Source organism: Sarcophilus harrisii, chromosome 5 (genome assembly GCF_902635505.1).
Source record: "Sarcophilus harrisii chromosome 5, mSarHar1.11, whole genome shotgun sequence".
Lineage (NCBI taxonomy): Eukaryota > Metazoa > Chordata > Mammalia > Dasyuromorphia > Dasyuridae > Sarcophilus > Sarcophilus harrisii.
In genome coordinates, this window is record NC_045430.1 from 193,707,183 (window position 1) to 193,732,886 (window position 25,704).

General features: G+C 35.1%; 1 protein-coding gene and 1 pseudogene across 3 annotated transcripts in view; both read right to left on the reverse strand.

The window, feature by feature from the left end:
- Nucleotides 1-25,704, reverse strand: part of TPK1 (thiamin pyrophosphokinase 1) — a 506,842-nt gene that overhangs the window by 275,965 nt on the left and 205,173 nt on the right. The gene's annotated exons all lie outside the window — the stretch shown is intronic.
- On the reverse strand, nucleotides 20,731-24,120 carry LOC105750723 (annotated as a pseudogene).

Below are 25,704 nucleotides of genomic sequence, written 5' to 3' on the forward strand. Positions count from 1 at the left end.
ACAAAAGCTGTTCATTTTTTAGGTCTGCTGGATTTTGTGTTGCCTCTAAGTCTGTGCACGTTCCATATACTGTTGGCGAATGGAATCAACTTTGCAGAATTTTTTGATTATTTTTGTATTTCAGCTATATCTTAAGATTCACACCATGATAAATCAGGCTGGGATTGGGTAAGCAGACAATTTTTAAGGCACCTTTTCTAGTTCCTTCATCACACCAGGGAGAGAGAAGTATGATCCTTAAAAGGCTTCTTAGGCAGCCAGGGAGCTACTTACTGAATCCCACTGCTGCTTCCAGTGAGAAGATAAGCCACTCTGCACTTGCTGCTTCATCACTCACCCATCACCACAGGACATTGAGATAGCTAGAAATGGTAAAATACCACGTGTGATGTCTTTTGATTCATGCATAAATTGGATTTAAGTAAGGTGGAGGTGCATGAAGTTGTCAGTCTCACTCTCTCTTCCAGAGTCATCACTGAACAGTGGCAGGACAGAGTCAAGACAACTAGTGACGGCTAGAAATACAGTGGATGACCTTGGCGTCTTGGATGTCTAATTAAGCTCTAAGAAGTCCACAGTGTCAGCTTCAGCTACCTTCATCACTACTGGAAGATACTGCTCTCATTCACCCATTCCACCAGGGGAAGTCTTCACATGCTTGGGGTAGACACTTCTCTAACTCACCAAAAGGTCTGCTACCCCTCAGTCACTCTCAACCAAGTTCGACCCATCTGCCAAAATAATTTACTGCAGTGGCTGCTACACATGCAATAGCTTCTTGGAGCCACAGGGGAGATTTAGGTGCATCAGATGGCCCCAAAAAGTGGAAAACAGCCCTGAAAAGGGTTTAGCAGCCTTCACACCAAAGATATCTCTGGATAGTCTTCCCTGAACACACCCCTGGCAGTGTACTTTCCATTGATAATGAATTGGACAATCCATTGCCCAAGCTAACTCAAATGTATGAAAGTGTGGGAGAGAAGTATTAGACTGCCTACCAAACAGAAGGTCTACAGAGCCGCTGTGCTGACCTCATGGCTGTACACTGCGAAACATGAACAAGACCAACCCATGCCAGGAAATTAAAGCACTTCCATTTGAGCTATGTTAGGAAGATTCTGAAGATCACTTGGCAGGATAAAATATCAGACACTGAAGTACCTTATCAAACTAAACTGCAAAGTATTCAGACTCTGTAGTGGAGAAAGCAATTCTATTGGGGTGACTATTGTTCAAATGCTAAATGTATGTTTGATAAAAAGAATATCTTACGGAGATCTCATATAAGACAAGCACTCACATCATGGTCAGAAAGAGTGATAAAAGGACACTTAAGATCTCTCTTAAGAACTTTAGAACTGATTGTATGCCATGGGACACACTGGCACAGGACTGCCCAACACTGAGTTCTGAGAGAAAGTGCTGTGATCTATGAGCAACTGAAGTAGCTCAAAAGAAATGCAAGATGAGCAAAGTTAGAGAAATAATCCCAAATGTTCATTTGGACTATCTGTATCCGACCTTCAGTACAGCACTCCAGGCTTGTTTTACTCTGATCAGTTATAATCAAGCACATTGTAATTTGACTTTAACAGAGTGGTGTCATTTTGCTTTTCTTTGAGAATGAAATACAACAACCATGATTTTGATTGAGAGAGAAAATTTGGATCAAAGTAGTAACTAACAGAAAGGCAGCTTGTTATGAGCAGAAGAGTAATAGTGAGAAAACATTAAAGATGTTAAAGATAATAATATGCCCCAACCTAACCAACTCTTTATCCATTCTTTAAGCAAAGCTTTTCCCAAAACCATCTCTACCAGAATAATGAACAGCTAATCTGGATGTATTAAATTGAAATGCAGTGTCATTGTCCTGACTATTCAATCCCTGAAGTCTTTATTGAGTACCTATAGGACTTGAGATTTATTTATCTGAATGCTAAAACCTATATATGTATGCTTGGATTTATATATTAGTTAATTTGCTATACATAATTGAAAGAGTTATGTTGATTGCCATATTTTTAAGGGATATTTTCTTCCAAAAACCTTTTTTTTCTTATAACTCCTTATTCTTTTCACTTTCATCATTCTTTTTCTCCTGCACAGTTGATAAAGAAGGCAATGTTTTCCAGACATGGAGAAAAGGATGTCAAAAGCTTCTTAAACACCCGCTGAAGCCCAAAAGCATTACTATTGAATGGTTTCTTTTTTTTTTCTTCCTTTCTAGAAGTCATCTTGTCTATGAACCCAACTAAACATTGCAGTTATTATGAATGTAAATTATATCACTCCTCCAAATGTAGATAATTCTAGCCCTAGAAGTTATTTCTATTAGTTGTGAGAAACAATTTTGAATTTTCTTGACCCCAGATATTTTTAATAGACAATTTAGATTTTTAGGTTTTAATTGCTATTCTTATTTTATAAAAGAAAAAAAAATTCTTGCATAGCTAACTTCCCATCTCCTGTGTTTTGAAAGCTACTTGACCAGTGTTCATATTTGACAACATATCATTAATGATAAAGTGTTTGATATTAAAATTTAGATACAATACTGATTTATCAAGATATCAACAATATCTTTTCATGAGGCAATTTTCTATGAAAAATACATTTTGGGGATAACTATTAAGGATGATTTTAAAAAGAAGATATATATTTACACATTTGTAACTCTGAAATTCCAGTCCCTTAATAAATTCCAGTCTCTTAGTAAATATGGTTTGATTTTCAAAAATGCCTATAACTTCTATAGTTAAATATTTGCCATAATATTAAATATTTCTTAATAGATATTTCTGTCATAAATCCAGATCTTCCCTAATAATCTCTATATTAACAGCAATATGCCACTAATTTAAGTTGTTTTGGATATAGGATAATTAGGAGTAATAAATAATACTTAAAATGTAGCTTATTTGGGGGTATCCAATGACAAAAACTAGGCTAAGTATTGATAATTAGAAGCTCTGAATGTAATTAGCCTATATATCCTATATATAGGTTGCATGAGCCTCATTCAACTTAGTGCATCACTTTCCAAGTTAGAATGCAATGTGGTATTTAAATATGGACCCTAAAGAACAATTATAACAACTTTACTAATGACACAGAACAAAAAGCGTAAAATTCTCAAAATTAAAAAGATGTTTACAGGCTTCATCATAATCTATGTTCTAGAATGAAAAATATATGGATGTAGTAGATATGACTATATTTAATGTAGTTTAAAGACAATGCTATTTGAGGACAGAAAGTAGTACTCATATTTGTCTAATACTTCCGTTTATTCTCTTTCCTCCCTATAATTCCAAGGCTATTTGTCCTTTCTACTAAACATATCTTATCTCCATGAATGTAGTTTTCTTCTGCTTCTGTGTCATTATATGGATTGTATCTTCATCTTCCCCTCCCTCTTAATTCCCATATTCCAGTTAAATTATTCCTCCAAAGTAGGGTGGGGAGCATGAAGAAAAAAAAAATCCTCCATGCCCTCCGGCTAATGCTTCTCCTACAGTTTCTTGTCCAAGGGCAGGATCAGATTCCTATTACCTATCCACTTCATTGTGGTTCTTTTCTTCCTTCCTACTTCCTCTCTGACAATGGAGATAGCTGAAGGATAAACAAGAGCTATGGGGCAAGAGAGGCTGGTAGCAGAAGGATTAGTCAGTCTAAAGCCAGTGGGAAGAAAATACAAATGAATACATGCATATATTCATTGTCTTCACTGTGCTGGGTGCTAATTGCTGAGGATGACAAGACTGGAAAAGTCCTACTTTTGGGAAATTTGCCAACTGTGGGGGTTGAGAGGTGGGTGGAATATGTATTTGCAATGAAAGAGAAGAGAAAAGGAGAGGGAGAAGAGGAGAATGTACACACGTGCAGACAAACAGAGGGAGGGAGGAGGGAAGGGGAAGTGGGGGAGGGGGAGAGGGAAATTTTAAATAAGAACAAGAAAAATCAGAAAAGTTACTCACAAACATTAAATAAAGATCAGGAACAGAATTTATTATGTTAAAAAAATCATGATCTCAGACAAAGTTAAAACTAAAATAAATTTAATCAAAAGAGAAAAATAGGGAAACTATACTATCAGTCATATTAATCAGTATTTTTTAGATTAAATACTTCTCTATTTCATTTGATTTTTAAATTTGAGTTCTCTGAAATCTCTTGAGGCAGGTAACCATTTAATGTTACTCTTTGGGGTAGGAGAAGGTTTTTGTTTATCTCATTATACTTCCCTGATTTTTTTTTTTTTTTTTTAAAGATAGGAGTTTGCTATTGCAATCACCTGTAGTCCTCGGTTGTGGGGGATGATGCCTCTGGCCAAGAACTGAAACCAAACACTCTGTCCTCCTGTAAACACCCAGAGCCAGCAGCATGCCTACCTGCATTCAGTGGGCATATGCTGGTTCCTCCAGACAGCCCAGCTGGCCCTTGGCTTCCTTTATCAGTAGAGGTTCCCCTTCAATAGTCCTACTCAGAGACTAGACTCTCTATAGTGTCTGGGAGGTGAAAATTTCTGTGGCACATGAATATAGTGGGACATTAAGATAGGAATTTTAAAACTGCCTGTGGTATCAATTATATGACAATTCACTTTATCTCTGCCTCAGTTTCCACAGCTACAAAACAGAAAATAATAATAATATCATTTTCCTCATGGAGTGGTTGTAAGGATCAAATGAGATAACACTTGTGAAGCGCTTTGCAAACCAAAGCATGAGAAAAATCAGTTATCATTATTAGACAGACTGTCAATTTCATGAAGGGAAGGACCATTCCTTGGACTATTTTATAGCTCATGCTATATATACTAGACTTCAATAAATATTAGTTTGATTCAATCCAACAAAAACATTTTATAATTGCTAAGCACTAAATAAATGCCAAAGGAAACCAAAGCTGACTTGATTCAGATTCATCTGTCTCTATAGAGATCCTACTTAATCATTTTCATGGGAATTTTGTCATTCTGAGGACCATCTACTGTAATGAGATAGAGATATTATAGATGCAAGGAGCTTTGGATTAAATGTATCTTTCAAATAATCAAAAGGCTGTAAAAATTATAAAGAACTTACAAAAACGTATACTGTCTACCCACAAGTAACTTCCTTTTTTTTTAAAGCACCTTCAAATTTTCCATTGTTACTCTAATTAAGCAACTACAATAAATTCCAAATTCTCCCAAATGCGGATTTCCAAGAACATTTCATTTAGAAATAAAAGGAAAAAGAAGCAAAATGTATTATGAATAGTTTCAAGCCCAGACTATTATTTAAACTCACTGACTACATTCAGTGGGCTTCAGTCTAATTTCTCTAAGCATACAAATTCATGTACTTGAAACTGAAAAGTTGTTTAATAGGGAAGTTCAGGAAAATGGAATAAACGTAGATATAAGGTCAAAGTGAATAAGTCCAAAGAATTAGTTTATAATAGCAGCAAATAACAAATAAAAGATGCCTCAAATAAAAACCACTTGCCTCAAATATTAGGCTTCTCTTACAAATAATTACTACTACTAACAAATAACCTACTACTAACTTTTCATATCTTTCATTAGTTAAGAATAAGGGTGTTTGCCTGGTACCCGAGTTGATTTTCCCAGTTCTTGGCTTTTAAACTATTGTTTTTGGCTCTCTACTTTTTATTTATTTCACATATCATTAACAATCCATCTATGTGGGAAACGGGGACTGAAAACACAAGAAGTGTATCAGGTGGCCTAAGCAAATATTTTATTTCTCTGGGCCTCAGGTTCTATACCTTTAGTATGAGGAAATTGAATTCAGTGATGTCTAAGTTCCTTCTCATTTTGAAATTTTTTATCTTATATGAAACTTCTATCACATATCCTATTTAACTCTCACAAAAATAATATTTAGGATTGTTCTTGAATTCTAATGATGATTATTCCCTCTCTAACGTGATCAAAGCCAAACAAATTATTTTAGGACACCAAAGATGCATGATTTTCTTAGGGATGCAAACTGAATAAAATTACAATTCGTTTCAGAAAATATTGGTTTGGTTCCTGTAAAATTTAATTCAAGAGGTCTTTGAGTTAAAATATTTAAGAAATATTTTAGTACAATTCATGGCTCAGCTCAATAAGAATACTATAATATCAGGGTCAGCTGTGGTTTGGAGCTCAGTGAATCAACTGGTATCAATTGATTCCCTGATCAGTTGATTATTTGGTATTGAGATTTTTTCTAAGTTTGTTAAAAATTTTCCAGGGCCACTTGCTATATTTGTTAAATATACATATATATATAAATCAATGTACATTTAGTTATCTATAATATCTAATGTTATAGATAACCAAATATACATTGATTTTATTGGTATTTAATAACTGTGAAGCTAATTTTTCCTTCTTCCTTATAAAGACTTTTAAATACTTTGCAGAAAACACAACTATTAACTTTAAGTATTGTCAGAAGGATGCACTGGAGAATTGTTATACATAGGAGTTTCACTGAAAAACGAATCATGTAGCTAAATTAATAGGAAGAAATGCTCTTGTCACCTACTAGTGCATACTAAGATGACTGGAATAACTGTGTGCTTTCTTTTTCTTTATGCAACATGTGATACTGCTCTCTAGTCACTAATAATCCAGATATATTGAATATAATAGGGAGAAACCCAATATACACTAGAGGCTGCTAGTAATAAATAAATGTATTTGCTTGTTACTGGGGAAGAAATGACTAGCACCGTATTATATACCGGTTCACAAAAAAAGCCTCCAGTTTCCCATTCTTAGGCATGAGCTTGGAAATAATCATGTGAATTTTATATCTTCCATATTTTTTGCTAGAAACCAGCAGCCATATTTTTAAACAAGGGGAAGTTAAGTCTATAAGAGTTAAAGGTTGATTACCATTTTCTGTGCTAAATTGTTTCTTAAATAGATAGCAACCATGATCATAAAATTGGATTTAGAGATAATAAGAATCTTGAAGGGATTGGTCCAATCTTAGAAATAAAACAAAACAAAACAAAAAAAAAAAAACCAAACAGATCATGAGAGTTAAATGACTTGCTTAATTTGATCTACAAGAAATAAAAGATGTCAGGATTTGAACCCAGGTCTTGATTTCAAATCAGATATTTATTCTTTATAAAAATGAATGAGTAACTCTCTCACAGAGGTTGTATGGCACCACTACTAGAGATCAGGGATTTTGCAGATGAAAATCAAGCTCCTAACCTGATGCATAGTAGCTGTTAATTTTAATCTTCTTTCAATGTTTTAAGCAAAACTCAGAGACTAAGTCACAGAAAAGAAACTGGGAGGGCCTATAATGGCAGAACAAGTCACTCCATGGAAAAACTTCCTATGCCTTTGAAAAGACAGGTGCAGTATAAAGCAGCCAATCAGTTAAGTAGCATTTATTAAGTATCTACTATAAACCAGGCACTATGCTAAGGGCTACCATAAAAATAAACAAACAAATAAATAAATAAAAGAAAATAACAGTCCCATGGAATTCACAGACTAAGTTGGAAGATAATATGCAAAAACAAAATAAAACAACCATTACGTTAAAACAAGATTATAAATTAGGTGTAATACAAGAAGGAATGCACTAGGATAAAAGAGGGCGGAGAAAAAATTCTTCCAAGTTTAGCTGAGCTATTTAGCAAGCCAAGAAAGCCAGGAGTTGATGCTTCTGCTAAAGAGAAAAAAAAGAATTCCAGACTCAGAGTTGAGAGATGGAATGTGATGTGTTAGGAACAGACAACAGACCAGTTTTACCGGTTTAAAAACTATGAGAAGAAAAGTAAGTTTTAAATTAACTTCAAAGGTAGGAAATATTCAGTTTATAAAAGGCTTTGAAAGTCAAAAGATTTTCCCTTGACTAGAGAAGGTTATATGACCAGACCTGTGATTTAGGAAGATCAATTTGACAGCTGAATTTCAAACTAAATCAAAATAATAAACCTTTTGCGGGATTTGACAAAACTATCATATCCAAATGTTAGGTTAGATTCACATTAGGCTATACTAGTATTCTTGAAGCTCTTATTCCTGCTCAAACAAATAGAATTGTTATAGAATATATAAATCTTGTTGGCTCGGATATAACACAATTTTGTGCAGCTTCTAACTACACAACAATGGTAATTATCCTTAAACCAAAAAAATTGGATTAAATTCCATTTTAAAACCAAAATTTAGGAAATGGAAAAGCAAAATTTGAGCTAACAACTATGGTCATGTATTACAAATCAAGAGATAAACACACTCATGTGGATATACACACATGCTTTATTTTTTCTCCCTCTTTAATTGAAAAATCTCAAGGAGCCACATCTAAATCTAGTTTTGAGATACACAAAAATCCAATCTTCTACATATAAGGTGAAGGTTTGTGTAGATTCATTCAGTCATAAAAGGTGACTTAGAAGTCATTAGGTCAATACCTCTTTTAGAAAATGAAGAAGCTGAGACTCACTAAGAGCTTAAATGATTTATCCAAATGAATAGTATATAATGAAATACCAAGGCAGAGATTGTCCAATAAACATCTAACTGGTTTTCTCAGAAAAACAAGCAATTGCGGCAGCTAGTTGGTGTAGTGGATAGAGCACCAGAGTTGAAGTCAAGAGGACCTGAGTTCAAATCTGACCTCAAGCACTTAATACTTCCTAGCTGTGTGACCCTGGGCAAGTCACTTAACCCCATTGCCTCAGGCGGGGAAAAAGCAATCATAAAATCTCTTTAACAATATGAATGCTAAACTATTTAAGGAAAAAGATCCTGTTCTGACCCCAGAAGGAAGTAGGGAGTGAGAAAAGTTCAGCCTTGTTCAATCTTCTGATTGAAAGATTTAACACAGTAAAAGAGCACTATTCTATATTTAAATATGTATTTATGTGTACATACATACAGAGAAAGAGGATATTAGAATTCTCAATACCATTCTCAAGATATATTAAGATTACATATATGCGTGACAAAACTGACCAATTAATCCACCTTCCATCATGGGCAAGGTAAAGAATAAAAATTACCCTAACATCAAGGGGACATTTTATAATAGAATAAGTAATAAAATAATACATTTGCAGATGATTTCAACTCTGCCTCCTGGCTCTGCGTCACCCTCCAAAACACTTCATAGCTCTTCATTCATTACTATTTAATTACAGCATAATACCTTCCTTTCAGACCTAATTAACCATTCAGAGTGAAGCTACGACCACAGGGCCTTGTTTCCCATTTGGAATATGCTTTAAGAATATTACTCTTCCAAGAAACATTTCTAATTACTGAGAAATGTAATATAGGAAGGTATTCATGAAGAAGGAATGAAAGGTGTGATTTCTGCATATAACCATTATAAAAACAAGAGCTGAAGCATTTTATACTATTAGAAAGTATAGGGCCAGAAGGAATAACTTCTTTCAAATATAAATTTCAAAAGTTTTTAACATATACATATTACACACACATATACATATGTATATTTATACATATTTCTCATGAATAATTTTTGAAAGCAGTCAGTTAAAAAATACAGTCTAGAATCAGGAGGTGATAAACTAAAGCTGCTCATGATACCATACATTCGATGATTTCTTCAAGTTATTTTTTATTAAAGGCTTTGTATTTTCAAAACATATGTATAATTTTTCAACATTGAGTCCTGCAAAACTTTGAGTTCCAAATTTTCCTGCCTTCCTCCCCACCCTCCTCTCCTAGATGGCAAGTAATCCAATATACGTTAAACATGTTAAAAAATATATGTTAAATCCAAAATATATATACATATTTATACAATTATTGTGCTACACATTTCTTCAAGTTTTTAAAGATTTCAGGATATTATACAAAGTCCAAAGCATTAAAGGGATAAGGAGGTCTATCTGTAGAAATAGTTTCTGATCAATTGCTTCCCAACTTAAAAGCTTTCTATTTGGAAAAGACTATAATAAGATAATAATTGTTTTACAGGATAAATAATGAAACTCAGGGAATCACAGGATATGTCCCTCTTTTACCTGAAAAAGAAATCAACGTTTGAATGTTAATTCTTTGAAAGTGATTAGTTGGAGCATCCATTGAGAAGGTCTAGAATGTCAGTCCCATTCACAAGAGTAGTGCAAATTCTTCAGAATGATACTTCCATCTAGTGCAATGGAGAGAATGCTAGCTTTGGAGTCATCATATCTAGCCATTAATTATCTGGATGACCATGGACAAATCATTTACTTACTCTAGACCTGATTTTTCTCTAGGAGTTAGTCTGATTATCTCTAACGTTCCTTCAAGCTCCAAGTCAATGATTCTATATTATCCAGTCATTCAGTCGTGTCCAACTCTTTGTGACCCTGTGGACAATAGCACACCAAATACTGTCCATAGAATTTTCTTGGCATGGATGCTGAATGGTTTATTTGGAATGTTTGTGCCTGCTTGTGGCAGAGGGTTCTGAGCTCAGGGAAATCTGATCATCCATAGTTGGACACACTGTACCTAAACTCCAACGTAGAGAGATGTCACTTTACTCCTCTTCAAGCTCAAAGGTCAATAACCAAGAAAAAGAGAGGTTAAGTGACTCACCAAGGATTACAAATCTATTGGGATTGGAACCCAGATCTTTCTGTCTATGGGTTCAATACTCTATCCATTTAGCCATCTAGAGGCCTCTGTGATTCTTTGTTATTATCTGCCAAAAATTAAAATATATAGTTTCTTGGTCTTATAAGAACTATTTATTAATTATTAATTGTTATGTTCTCTCTAAAATGTAATATTCTCTGTTGAGGTTTTCTTGGGGTCTCTGGAGGCAGCCCTCCATTTCAGTTCAGTAATCACCACAAGTGCAGCTGGGTGTTAAAGTCCAAATCCTTTATTGTCTCCTTCAAAGTCTTGTCTCCTTTCCTGGGGCCCGATTAGCTTTCTTAGATGCCTATCTTTCTCATTGGTTCCCAGAGCTTGAGCTCCTGCCTCCTTCTCTACCCTCTGAATCTCTGTGAATCCAAAGGTTTGTGTTTCAGCCTCCAGCCACCACAAAGGTGGACAATAGAATGAATCTGTCTCAGGCTCTGAGAGCTTCAAGTGTGCTTGTCCTTTATGGCCCCAAGAGCTTCTCCCTAATATGCCCCACACTGAGTATACACCAATCATTGTATCACTAGGAAACCATTATTTGTTGTAGGATTAAACCTATGCTAAAATTCTGGCCCATAACATTATTTGTTGTAGGATTAAATCAATACTAAACAAGATCTAACCATTATCTCCTCAATTCCACTTAGTACCTTGTTTCAAGTTCTGGCCCATGACAATTAATTAAGTTAATTAATATAATTAATGCACTCTATCCCATCCCTTTTCAAGGTCTTCATAACACATTTATTAATAAATTTGACACATTTATTGAAATCTGACTCTGTATTTCAGTGGACATACTCCTTAGATTCCATTTCTTTGGTGGAGTTTGATAACTACAATAAATTTGAAAAGTAAAATGAAGTCTATTAAACCAAATTAATCCCCAAAGCTAATTAATCTCAAAAACTATTTGTTAAAAATACAAGTTTATTTTAACAAGATAAAACAAGTAAGAGTTCAAAAGTAGAGAAGTTTAATATAAAGAGGGATTTCTGTTGTTTTGAGTTAATTGAGCTAAATGTGACATGTCCATATCATACAACTAGTAAATGCATAAGGCTGGATTTGAACTTGGTTCCTCCTGACTCAGGGCCAATGCTCCATTTACTGTACCACCTAGCTGTCCCAATAAGTAGAGAAATTTAAAAAGAATTAAGATAAAGGATAAGAATTTACATATCATAGACTAAGAAAGGATGTTGACCATCTAGTTCAACTCTTTCAATCTTTATATAAAAAAAAAAAAATGAGGATCAAAGAGTTTTGACTAGGCTCACACAGCTAGTGAATATCTGATCTAAGGTATGAGTCCAGGTGCTCTGACCCCAGAAACTGCACATTTTCCACTATATCATATTCTGTTACGATTAAAGATAATTCATCTCTAGTTATAAGGTTTGGTATAAGGAAATCGGAGTCATACAATTTTGATGAGTCCACATGGCCATACTCAAATAAGTCAATAAGTTTTGATTAATTGACATCCAAAGATCTCAATCATATTAAAGGAGGGGAGAGAATAAGAACTAGTTATTGAAATCAACTAAATGAACAGTAATGAAAGTATAAGAATAGAGGCTATCCATTTTTTTTGCTAACTTTTAATAGCTTTGCTAGCTATTAAGATGAATTTTAGAAAGGACATTTTGAATTAAAAAATATAATAATTATTCAACCTATTCTTCATTCTATCAATTACAGATTGAATGGAAAAAAAGTCCTCAGTGAGGAGCACATAAAGAAATGTAGATGGTATCAAGATATGAAAATATTCAAAAATAAAATGTCAACATTTGAGAGAGGTGTGTAATATCAATTATTCACAACTTACTGCATACTAATTTGATCACATAAGCATAAAATTAATAGATATAAGAGAAGGAAAAATTATAAGATTTGGTACAGTTGAGATCACCATAGGCCTAGATAAAGTAACAGACTCTGGAAAGCTAGAAGGTTGCAAGTTGGGGCCCTGACTCAGGGCCAGGGCCCTGGGGAGCTGGAAGCTGGGAGCAAGCACAGTGTGAAAGAGGAATCCAGAACTGGGATGGAGCCAAAGGCAAACTCTGTTTGGCCTGAAGGCCTAGTAGATGCTGATATACCATTAAATTTCTGCCTATGGCATATGTGCTATAATTTCTCAAGTCATCCATTATTAGTTTGGTTAAGTATGAAATAGTCACTCAAATGAAATCAGTCTCAATTCAAAAGGCATTTACTAAGTGTCTACTATACATCAGGCATTAGTAATCCAATTACTTCTAGTCTGGTTTTCCAGGCTAATCTAGTTTCTTCTCCCATGGAGAGATCTCTAAGACTCCTGGAAGTTCTGGATTCTATGAAAAGACCCGTTTGATATTATAAAAGTGAAAATAACAAAAAGAAGGTTAAAAATAACAAAATATGATTTCAGAGTTTAGATCTGAACCCAGATCATCTGATTATAAATCTAATACCCTTCTCTTTGAACAACAGCTATCAAATATTAGGTATTTGAGCAAAGTGACACAAAGGATAGAGTGTAAGGTCTGGGGTCAGGAAGATTAATTTTCCTGAGTTCAAATTAGTCTTCAGACACTTAATAAGTATGTGACCCTGGGCATGTCAATTAACCCTGTTTGCCTCAGTTTCCTTATCTGTAAAATGTAATGAAAAAGAAAATGGCAAATCATTCCAGTAACTTTACCAAGAAAGCTCCTAAATAGGGTCATGAACAATCAGACACCTTGGTAAACCAAGATATTAACACAAACATTGTAAATATTGACTTCAAAAAGTAATTAGAAAAGGACTTCTCAAAGAATCATCAGCAATTCCATAGGGAAACATTGCTGGATGAGAGATTCTTCATCACTTGTTCAATCAGGTTTACATTAATTTATACTTGTTGATACATAGTTTTGTGTTTGCATTTTTCTCTCTAATTAGATGACATCCTCACAGGCATTTCCCCAGTCTTCTATTTCTTTGGCTTTATTCCATTCCTCCTAGCAAAGTACTTTGCATATGTTAGGCTTTCAATAAATGTTGTTGACTAAATGACTCAACAACTTGTTTAAAGGGCTTTTACCCACATATAAATTGTGTTGTTAGAAATATCTAAGCTTCAAAAATCACTTTATAAATATTAACTATGGTGTCATTTGTGGGAATTGGCCTATTTAAAACTACTTCAAAGAGACAAACAGAATGAGTAAGGTCAAGGGAATTTCCTTAAAATATAATAAATTAGTGAAAAAAATCAAGGGGAAAAATAGACAATGCCCTTCTGTGGAAAAAAAATTTTTTTTCCATAGTGAATAAGAACTGGGACCTATTGAACTCTGCCTTACTGTTTCTGAGAATAATCTAAAAGAGACATTGTTAGATTTTTGTTTTGTTTTGTTTTTGGAAAATCACAGTTGATCTACCTAATTTTTCCTTATTCTACTATAGAAAGATCCACAATTTCTTTTGAAGCTTTTTTTCCCCTTCACTCAACCTCTTCCATCTCTGAAAGACAAGAAATGAGTTTGAGAAATGCTGTATAAAGAATGTCTTCTTTTATTTGCCATAAACTTGCTTCCTTTAAAGCTTCAAAGGAAGTCCCTAGTTTTGAGTTACAATTTGGTGAAAATCATTATCTATATCCTTTGTGATTTTGTGGGCTGATTTTACCTCCTCTCAGCTTCTGTCTTTCCAGATTTAGTTTTACCATTTTATTATTATTATTATTACCATATTAATAATATAATACTATTATATTATTTGAAAGAGAATCTACAATAACTTTAATTTCCTTTACTCAACCTTCTTCAGTTCTTGTGTCTCTGTCTGAATAATAAAAGTCCCTCTGTCTGAGGAACTATATACAATTTTGTTGATACAAACATACCAAAGTTTTATACAGGAGAAGTGCTGGGCATAGAGGGGCATACCTGCAATCCCTGCTACTGAGGCTTGTGTTCAGGAGCTCTGAGCAACAGAGAGAGAGTTATTTGAGTATCTGTAATAAGCTTTGTGTCAATATAGTGAATCTCTAGCAGTAGAAAACCACCAGGCTGCCTTGGGAGGGGAAAAATAGCCCAGGTAAGAAAAAGAGTTCAGCAAAGCATTAGGTAAAATAGTGAGCAAGATAGGGATACCTAATATTCCCTTATTCCTCCCCTGACTCTCCCTCCCTTACCAAAAAAGTAGCTCTTCTGTTTGGCATTCAAATGTCTTCACAATCTGGTGCCTTGCATATCTAGTCTTGTTTTAGCCAATATGGCTCACACATTATACTTGAACTTGCCTCTTAATCTTTGCAATGGCTACTTCCGTATGTGTAATGTCATCATGAAATTCCTTACTTCCTTGAAGACAATTTGGCCACAGTTTCCTACATGAAGTTTCTTCCTGATCCTTCCATTTGTTAAGATCTTCCCTCCCAAAACTAACTTCCTTTTCTTTTTTCTTCCCCTTTTTTTCTTAACCCTTTTTTTTCTCCTTTCCAGTCTTGCTTTCATCAGTGTAAAGAGCTCCCAAAGATGAATGCCTAATAATGCAAATCCACACCTGCTCTGCATATTCTCTGAAACTCATTCAATGAGATGCAAGTTGAAGGACTGGCCCAAAACCACACAGGAAATACAGGTTTGAGGTCTAACTTGAATCCACATCTGCATTTTATCCACTGTGCTAAACTGTCTCTCTTTTTTTTTATTATTATTATTTTGTATAGACTCTTTATAAAATCACAGATATACTAGAAGAGTATGCATTTTATTAATGATTGTTGATTAATTACATGCATGTACGTTAATTACATACATAATTACATACATATGTATATAGAATATATACTAAATATATGTATGTTAGGATTCTTACAAGGTAAGTGGAATTGAGGAAACAATGATTAAATCTAGTTTAGCATTGATTTAATCCTACAACAAATGTTGGTTTCCTGGTGATATAATGATTGGTGTATACTCATTGTGGAACATATAAGGAGGAGCTCTCAGGGCCAGAAAGGACAAGCGCACTAGAAGCTCTCGGAGGCTGAGACAGATTCATTCCATCTTCCACCTTTGTTTGTGGCTGGAGGCTGAAGTGCAAACCCTTGGGAGTCCATAAAAGGGAGAGCTTCTTTAGCTAGAGGAATCATGATCCAATAGGAAGAATATAAGAGAGGAATTAAAAGACCTGGGTTCATATTCTGTTTCTGTCACTTCTTGTATGACTTTGGCTAAATCCCTTCTCCCTAAGCCTGTTTCCTCAGCTATCAAATGAAAGAGTAAACCAGATCCTTTCTAAAGGTCTCTTATTGTTATATGTCTAGATATGTGAAATGCAGGATAGACTTTATGGAGTGTAATATTCTTCTCTAAAATATAATGTTCTCTGGGAGCAGGTTTCTTGGGGGGCTTCTGGAGGCAGCCTTCCTTTCAGTTCAGTATAATCACCCCAAATGCAGCCAGGAATTAAAGTCCAAATCCTTTATTGTCTCCTTCAAAGTCTTGACTCCTTTACTTGGGGCTCAGCTAGTTTTCTGGAGGCCTTTCAGATCTTGGCTTCGGTGTTCTCCATAGGACAGCCTGCCACCACTTCTCTGTCTTCCTTAGTTCTGCCGACTTCCAAAGATTTGTGCTTCAGCCTCCGACCACAACAAAGGTGGAAGATAGAATAAATCTGTCTCAGCCTCCCAGAGCTTCTAGTGCAACTGTCCTCTCTGGCCCTGAGAGCTTCTAGCTTGTATGTTTCACACTGAGTATACAACAATTATTATATCACTAGGAAACCATTATTTGTGGTAGGATTAAATCAATGCTAAACTAGATTTAACCACTATCTCCTCAATTCCACTTACTTAGCATCTTGTTTCAAGTTCTGGCCTATAACATATGTATATAGCGTACACACACAAACAACATACACACTCCTATATTCTTCTGCCATGACACCTAGCATAGGGTCTCTTCATAGATACGGTAGGACATTGAACCACTGACTTCAATAATTATTCTTACATTATAACCAGGTGCTACAAGTCAATCTCTTGAATGAGTCACCCCTCAAAGCACTGCTCTGAACTGCCCTACACTACCTACTTGTCTTATGAGGTGCAACCTCTCACCACCTCCTGATCATATCAGATCATCTTCATGATGGATAGTCAATGACTGCCCTATCCCCCAAAAGTTAATTATGTTTTCTCTCTTATTCTGTAAAATCAAAAATATTTTTATAAGAAAACCAGAAATGTTCTGATGGGAAAAACTTAAATGGATAAATAGAATGTGTATATGAAATTTGATAGTCTGATCACTCTCAATTGTTTTTCCCCCCTGTAAATATGTGACAGGATGCCTACCTTTGATATATCTAACTTGTCACTATTTATTTCAGTGATTTCAAAATGAACTAGAAATAAGTAAAACTTCTGAGACAAGTACTGTGTTTTTCATCTTTCATAAGTAGTGTTAGAACTATTCTATTAAAAAAAAAAAAGAGTCCTGTGTCACTGAAAGCCATCACAAGCAATCTGTGTTTCCCCTCAAACTAGCCTGAAGCTATTTTTATTTCCAAAGAACTCATCCACAATAAAGAAAAAAAAAGTTTTTGTCAGGAACATACTTTATGGAATATAATAGCTATAAAGAACAATGCCACTGATTAAATCTAGCTGTAAAATGACTTCTTACAGCTGCTTGAAATGATCTCACCCTGAAAATTTATTCTCACTTTAAACATGATCTGACATAGTACCTATGTCCTCCTCCCAACAGCACCCCCAAATGATTCAGAGCTATGCACAGATAACTTCTAGATCTCCAATTTATAGCATCTGATAACCAACAGAGTAAAAATATATGATTAAACTATCCCAATCAATAATTCAAGATAAATATGTCCTCACAGTTTGGTTCTGGAGAGCACTTTAACACCCAGATTCCAGCCATAAATCCTTTTCCAATGTGCTAATCATTTTACCTCCTATCACATTTGTGAATATTTGATTCAGAGACCCAATAATGATGATATTCTTACAAAGCTTAGCAATTTGAGTACCTAAGTATTTTTAATATATATGTAACTAAATCCAAAATCTAATCTTTCTTGAATATTAGAGTTACAACAATCTTCTGAAAACCATGATGTTCTCTAAAATAAGATTGATTAATTATTATAGTTCCCTTCATCTTTCACTTTGAAAGACATACTAATAAAAGGATATTCTTTTAGGTGTCATATGTCTGTAGGGACAACAAGGACTATGACTTAAATAATTACCAAATGTAAAAAAAGCAAAAGCATTAGTATTCTAAAAATAATGATTTTCCATGTATGTTATATATCACGCTCTAATTATTGCAATGTTTGCTTAAATATTTGGAATTCCATTCTGATTTAAAAATTTTTCGTGATCTATAAATCCTAATGTCTTTTAGAAGGTATTCCCTTTCTTGTTAAATGGAAACCTGCCAATTTAAGACTTAGCTACAATAGCTTGTCATTTAATGCATCTAAATAGAAGCCACAAGATCTTACTTGGTGTCCTGAAAAAGCATGTTTTTAACTAAAAGAATTATAATAATAAACCTACTCTTTCCTTCCATCCCAATCCCAAACTGCATCTTATACAGTGCTTAAAAAGCATCATTGTATAGGAAACTGAGTAAGGGTTTTAGGAAAGACAGAAAAAATTATTTCTTCTAAACATCAATGATATTTCAATAGTTGGAAGAGTCATGATTTCATTGTTATATTTATGCTCTTCATCGATAAAGATTACAAGCTTTCTCTATACCTCTAGAGACCATCTTCAAGAATCACTAGAGGTAAAAACATGAACTGGTTACTGACCTTTTTGGTAAAGAGACTAGTCATAAGATAAGCAATATACCACCCATCCATGAAATAAATTGGTACTTAAAGCTTTCTTACTGACGAATAGCTTCAGAAATCAGAGACACATACGCCATGAAGTGGCATCTTTATGATGAGTGAGTTTGGAGGAAACATGACAAAAGTCAAATGCAAATAATATCTGCTGGGTCTTCCAAATAGCAATAAGCACAAAAGGCTTAATACAGCCTCATTCCTATGAAAGAAAATTTGTCTATCAATACTAATGGATGTATAAATGGTCATGTATTTGTGCACATGCAAGAATGAGATACTTGAGTCTTACTATTTTTTAAATTTGACTATTGTTGTGCTACCAATACAAGGTGAATGAAGACAGTCAAAAGAAAGTTTATTTTCTTGGTTTTTTATTTCATTTGAGGAGAGAGAACTTCTGGGAACCAATATAATTTAGTAAGGAATAAACTGCCATAACTTTCCCATATTTACCACCAAACAATAAAATAGCACCCCCCAAACAAAGCCTGGAACAGTAGAACAAGCAAAAAGACAGCATGAAACAATCTTTGAGCCCAAGAAATTTGTAAGATTGACAGGAAAGGTCTATCTCACAGGTAAAAAGAGGGCACTGTCCTGGAAAGGAGTGTCTTAGCAAGCCAACAGCAAGTACTACCTCGGCAAACCATGTACTGTGAGCTCCAGGACAGTGGAGCAGGCAAACACCAATACCACAATCCCATCCACCAGACTCCTACAACCTTCATTAGTACTAGTCACCCTTCACCCCAACCCTTTGATGCAGTATCAGACATGAAGGTTTCCTGTGGCCAACAGGGTAACATCAATGCAACACCAGGTAAACAGCCAGAATATGCAGTCTTTGGCACAAGGAGCCTAAGACAATGTCCCTTCTATCCCAGGGGCAAAGCTCAATTTTAAAAGAAAGGAAATAAAGGCAAAAAAGATGAACAAATGAACAAAAAAAAAAAAAAAAGAAAAGAAAAGAAAAAAAAAAAAAAAAGAAAAACAGATGCTAACTATAGAATGTTATTATGATGAAAAGAAAGATCAAGATATAGGAAAGATCAAGTCACAAACTCCAAAAAGGACAACAAAGTCAAAACACCTGTGGACAAAACCCCAAAGAAAAAATAGAAAGCCCAAAAAGAACTCATGGAAAAGTTCAAAAGAAGCTTAATTTGTTTCAAGTGAACTGAACAAATAAATGACTGATTAAACCATCAATAGTACTTCTACTATCTAAGCATGCTGAAACATAAGTTATTATCTGGAATGGCCAAGTAATCAAATATTGTGATATCAGTAAGATTCACAGACATGTTTATGTGGCATCTCATCACTTCACATACTAGATAACATGGGTGGATTTCCAGAAATGCAATTAACTAGTGTAAATAGATCAAACATCATGACTTTGCTAGTAAGTAAACTCATATTTAAACAAATTTAAACAATACAAGGCTGGGCTTGGGAGACAAAAAGGCCTGGATTCAATCTGATAACCCTGAGTGGCTCTGCATATAAGCTACTTAAATCTTATAATATTCTAAATAATTCTCTAAGACTATAACATATATGTTGCAGAGCAAGTGCTGATTTTCACTGGTTAAGAAAAAAGAAATTTACCAACAAAGTTCTGACTTCTCCACCATGATCTTCTGGTGGAGATTATGCAGATCAAGTCAAAGAAATAATAAAACAAAATCCATGAGAAAAAATCATTGATAAAATGATAGTATTTATTTTAGCTTCTGTTAGTACAAATGCCACAATTTATATATCCATGAATTTTAATATTTTGTTTAATATTTTGATAATTGGTTTCCTTCATAATCCTATATATTTTATTTATTTAAAAGCATCATTCTAGGAAGGGGTCCACAAATTTTGTCAAAATACCAAGGGTGTTCATGACATAAAGGATTCTATCTCTGATATAAAGTACTCAAAGAGATGTCTAAAATGAAGATTTCTCTATATCTGTGACAATGACAACAAAATCTTACGATAATTATTTTTTCCAGTAAGGAGCAATTAGCTGATTATCCTTTTATATTATCTTTATGATTATCACTATATAGTTATATCATTACTAATTATCAATTGCTTATTATCACAAGGAATTCTTACCAGACATTATAAGCTTGTAAGATTTTGGGGGTTGATACAGATGAAGTTAACTCACTTGTACCAAAGAATCAGTGGTTTATGTATCTCAGCAAACACATTTTTGCTTTTTTTTTTTTTTTTTTTTTTTGCTAAAATCAAGCTGATTATAGGGACCACTGCTTTTCCATGTCTGATACAACATTTTGCTCATCTGGGATTCTTGTCCATTTTCCTCATCAACTGTCATTTACTGTCAAAGAAAGAATAAAAGGAGACAATTTGCAGACTGGAGAACTAGTAACTATTGTTCCTATCTGTTTTGTTATTGTTGTTGTTTTTCATTTTTGCTTCAATTTATGTTTATTGACAAATGATGTATTCTACAGTTAAATATATCACAATAGGAGTGTAGTTTTGTTCCAGATTGAAAACAGATGAGACATATGGGAGGAATCTGGACATTCAATGTGAGAGGGCTGAGGGTTGGGGCTAGGAGTGTAGGAATACCTGCTGTTTAGGGCAGTGGGGATTATTCTAGGAAGAATTTTCTTTCTACCCTAGGCTCCCTCCTCTAACTGGAGGGGAAAAGGGCTTATGACGGGAAGCTTCTTTTTCCCCCAAAAGTAGGAGAGCTTTGCCATGGGATACCACCGTTGAATATCACATTAGTCACCAAAATGTTTTGGGTCTTAGCAGCTGGATTCAGTTTCTATTTAATTTTCTTATGTGAAACCAAAGTATTTTCAATTACATGATGAAGGTGGGGAAAGGAAGGGTGATCCTTTGGTCAGGAAAGATGTAGATGCCCATTTAAGTTGAGGACTTGTACTCAGGGAAACTGTTAATAGTGCCCATTTGTGTGTACCCAAGAATCAATATAAAACACAATACTGATGCCTGTTACTTTAATCCCCTATGTCAAAGATGACCTGCAGTACCTTAAAACTAAGCCACAGGTACTCTTTCTTTACACACCACCAGGAGTGTGCTAAATTGATACTGATGTTTCTAGGTGGAGAGGGGAAAAGTTAGGTTTAATATAGTTTCTCCAAGATACTTTAATTAGTTTTTGTTTTGTTTTGCTTTGAGGGAAAGGGATTGTTTTAGTCATTTAAAGCCTTTCTACTAGCTAGGAATGGACAACACCAATATGGCTATAGATCTAATGGATGCAAATAGGGGGCAGAGAAGGAAGGATGCTGAAGACAAAAAGGTTTTCAAATTTATGGAATTGACAGCACATGGATACTGCTGGTTAAACCTACATCTGGATGTCAACTATTCAGTACAATGACCACCACATCATCTTTTTTGAAAAAGGCACAAGTTTCATCAACTTGCATGGCAAAGTTAACCATGAAGTCCACATCTTCAGCCCATGACTCACAAACAGGATCTCTGTACGCACAGGAAAGATGCCTTGATACTGATGGTAAGGCAAGAAGTAACCACAATGATGAGCATCTGGGAATGGTACCTGGCTACCTGATAAGCAGAACTTCTAGACTTGGTGAGGATGATAATGACCCCACTGCAACACTTGAAGGAAGTCTCCATGGCATCCATAGTAGCAGCTTCAAAGGGTTCTTGGTAATGGGGTCCAGGTGATAAGGCTCCTCAAACATCTGCAAGTGAAAGATGTTGACTTTTGCCTCTCAATCAAGTGTTGTATCTATGCAGCTTCTACTGGATGTTCTCCTTTGGCAGTCTCCCCAGACTGCATGATACGATCAGTTCCATCCAGGACAGCATAGGCTACATCATTACCTTCAGCCCAGGTTGGGCATGGCCTCTTAATCACGCCCTTGAGCATATGAGTGGCACAAATAGCAAATTCCCCAACTTGCTTACACTTTCCAATGATCATTTTTTTGAACAAGGAACATTTTTTTTCTGCAAGGCTCTCAATACCAGGTCCCCTCTACACTCCCTCCACCAGCACCACTAAGCAATCATGATGCCATCATTGGCTTCCAGGATCTTATCAAATCTTCAAACTCCTCCATGATTTTCAATCTTGCTGATAATCTTGATATGCTTTCCTTTCTCTCCCATGACCTGACAACATGGACATCAACTAACTTTTAGATGAAAGATGTAAATATCACATTTACCTTTTATTCTACTCCAAAGTGTAAATCTTAGATATCCTTCTGAGACATAGCATCAAGTCTACAGCTGCCCCAGAAAGGTTCTCAATTTTCTTGCTGCCCACTATGCTGCCATTCTCCAAATCAGTCACAAGAAAATCCTGATCTTTCTCCTCCAAAATAAATGAGCCCATCATCCACAAAGATTTTGTCCACCACCATGAATATTTTTGTATTTTACCCACATGACATTTTCATACATTTCTCCAAATAAGCATCATGCAAGATGACTTTCAGAGTGATGCCCTCCTTTAGCTCTACTTTGGTTGTCCCACTACCCTTGATGAGTCTATGTCCCTTGGTGTCCAAGGCTATGGCAACTGGTAATAAACAGTAATCAGAAGCATAACTTTCTCTAGTTGCTCACACATTTTTGATAGTCTCTGGATAGTACTCGAGTTCCATTGGACAAGTTTAGATGAGCCACATTTATTCCAAATTCAATTACCTTTTTTAACTTATCCACAGCTCAAGAGGCTGAGACAATGGTGCAGATGATATGGGTGTTTGGGGCAGTGGTAGGCTCTGAGTCAATGTCCAAATGGAACATATGTTCCAGAAAGGTATCGGCCATGGCAGCAAAAAGCTGCTGGTTCTGAACAGTTGCACAAGGTAATTCACTGCATGTTTTGCCTAACTCCATGTTGCCGTGATCTTTTGGATTTTTTGCACTGGTTTCACTTTGAGTTGGTGACTCAAACTGCAAAGCACACCCTGCAGAGTAGAAGGAGCCTTGCCTTGAAGGAGCTGCCAATGAAGTGTTTCCTTCCAAAGAGGTGTGAATAACAATGTCATCCTCTGAAGCAACTATTTTGCTTCTGCTTTTTGAATGCCTTTTTTGTTGTTGTTGTTCTGTGGTGCAAGAAGAAAAAAAATAAGCAGTGGCAGATGCTATATCTTGAGGGGTAAAAAAAAAATGCTGTATATATGTGCCCTTAGTAAGATTTAAGCTCCTTGAAAACAAAAACTTTTGCAATTTTTTGCCTTTAGCCCCTAATACAGTCCCTTGTACATAAAAGATACTAAATGTTTTCTGAATCAAATTAGTGCTAGACTTCAGGGAGAGAAAAATATTTTCTCTTTGTGACAAAGAAAAACCACACTATTATAACCCCAAAGAAAAAAAGTTTAAAGGATGGTACCAGATAGTGCTCCCAGGCTAAAATCAGAAATTAGAGCTAGTTTCAGAAATGACTCAATAACTTGTAAATTCTCTAAGATGCCAAAAGGCAAAAGGGGGCAAAGAGTAACAGAGACAGCTTGCATCAGGGAAATATTAGTTCCATCAACACACCTGGTAGCGTACCAGTTTTGGTTGCTGTCAAGTTATTTCAGTCACATCTAAGTCTCTGTGACCTCAATGAAGTTTTCTTGGCAGAAATATTGGAATGGTTTTCTATTTCCTTCTCCAACACATTCTCCAAATGAGAAAACTGAGGCAAAGAAGGTTAAGCCCCTTGCTCAGGGTTACAAAGCTTTTAAGTATTTGAGGCTAGATTTCATCAGGAAAATGTGTTCCTGACTCCAGACTCTATTCATGCACCAACTCTTTTCACCATATCAATTACCTTACTTTGAAATCTTCATATACCCACTCACCCCAAAATTTAGTACTTTAATCTGAGTCCCTTGGATTTGGGTGTTATAAAGAAATTTTGACTCATACTATAGATCAACCTTTGGCTTATGCTCACCTGAATTTCTCAATTAGAATTTCTCAGTTCCGCAACTCTGTACTGTCTCCCTCTTGTCTACTGCTTATTGATTAATTTTGGAAAAAGGTATGTGAGACATTCAAATAAACTTCAGTCTTAAGGTTCTATTCAAATATGGCATCTCCCATATATGTGTTAAAATCAAACTAAATTCTATGACAAAGGAAGCTGCTGAAATAAGTATCTTCAGTTATCTGCTGAGTAATAACATCAAGTGGGGCAAAAGCATATGTTCATCAATGTCTTAGAGAATGTACTCTTCAGAGTTTCGTGAGAAAAAGGATTTCCTGACACTGTCAATGTTCTCCAAAGAAACCTAAAAATTCATGATATATTAAATTGCTTCAAAAGCATTTAATGAAGTTCATGGTCATGTGAAGATGATCAAACCATACAAAGTAGGAAAAGGGGGAATAGAGATGGTATATAACCAAATGATGATATACATTTGGATTGAAAACCAATTCATGATTCCATCAGTAAGATCTTTAACATGTAGCACATAGGAGTTCACAGCTGAAAATACAATTAAAACACCATGTTTTCCTTACAATAATCCCAAGTTCCTTGCTACCACAAGAGTCCCCAGTCAAGTGTTCATCAAGAAGCTGAACTTCAGACATCATCTATCCCTGTTCACACTTAATTAAGAAGAGAGTCTGTTTCCTGCTGGTTTTATATATGCAAACACACAATGAGATATTCCAAGATGGTGATGGAGATATTGATGAAAAGAAACGATATTTCATCAAGAAGGCAAAATCCCTCTTTATGAATAATTGAACTTCTAAACATTCATTTCATCTTACCGCCTCCTCCAGAGATAGTTTCCTGCACATCCTTGATATTGCCAAACACTTCTGAAACTTTCTCATGAGCATACACATCAACATCACTTCCTTCCACTGTCCATCTACCATGTGCTCTATGCAAATACAAGGCTGACCTTCCAATTAATCCAATTTCAAAGTATAAGTTTAAATATATCTGAATGCCTAGTGGGAAGCTATTTTTTTTATGAAATTAGCTGCTAAAGGTCTCTGCCATGTCAAAATAAAATTTCAGTATAAGAAAGTCATAATTCAGTTACATTTATTATTACATAGCATCCACCACAAGCCAATGATAATTATTAAAGATTCAAAAAGATAAATGTGCAAATTTGATATTTAAAACCGGTTATGTGTTAATTGAGGCATCTAGATGGCTAAGTGAAGAGAACATTCGGCCTGGA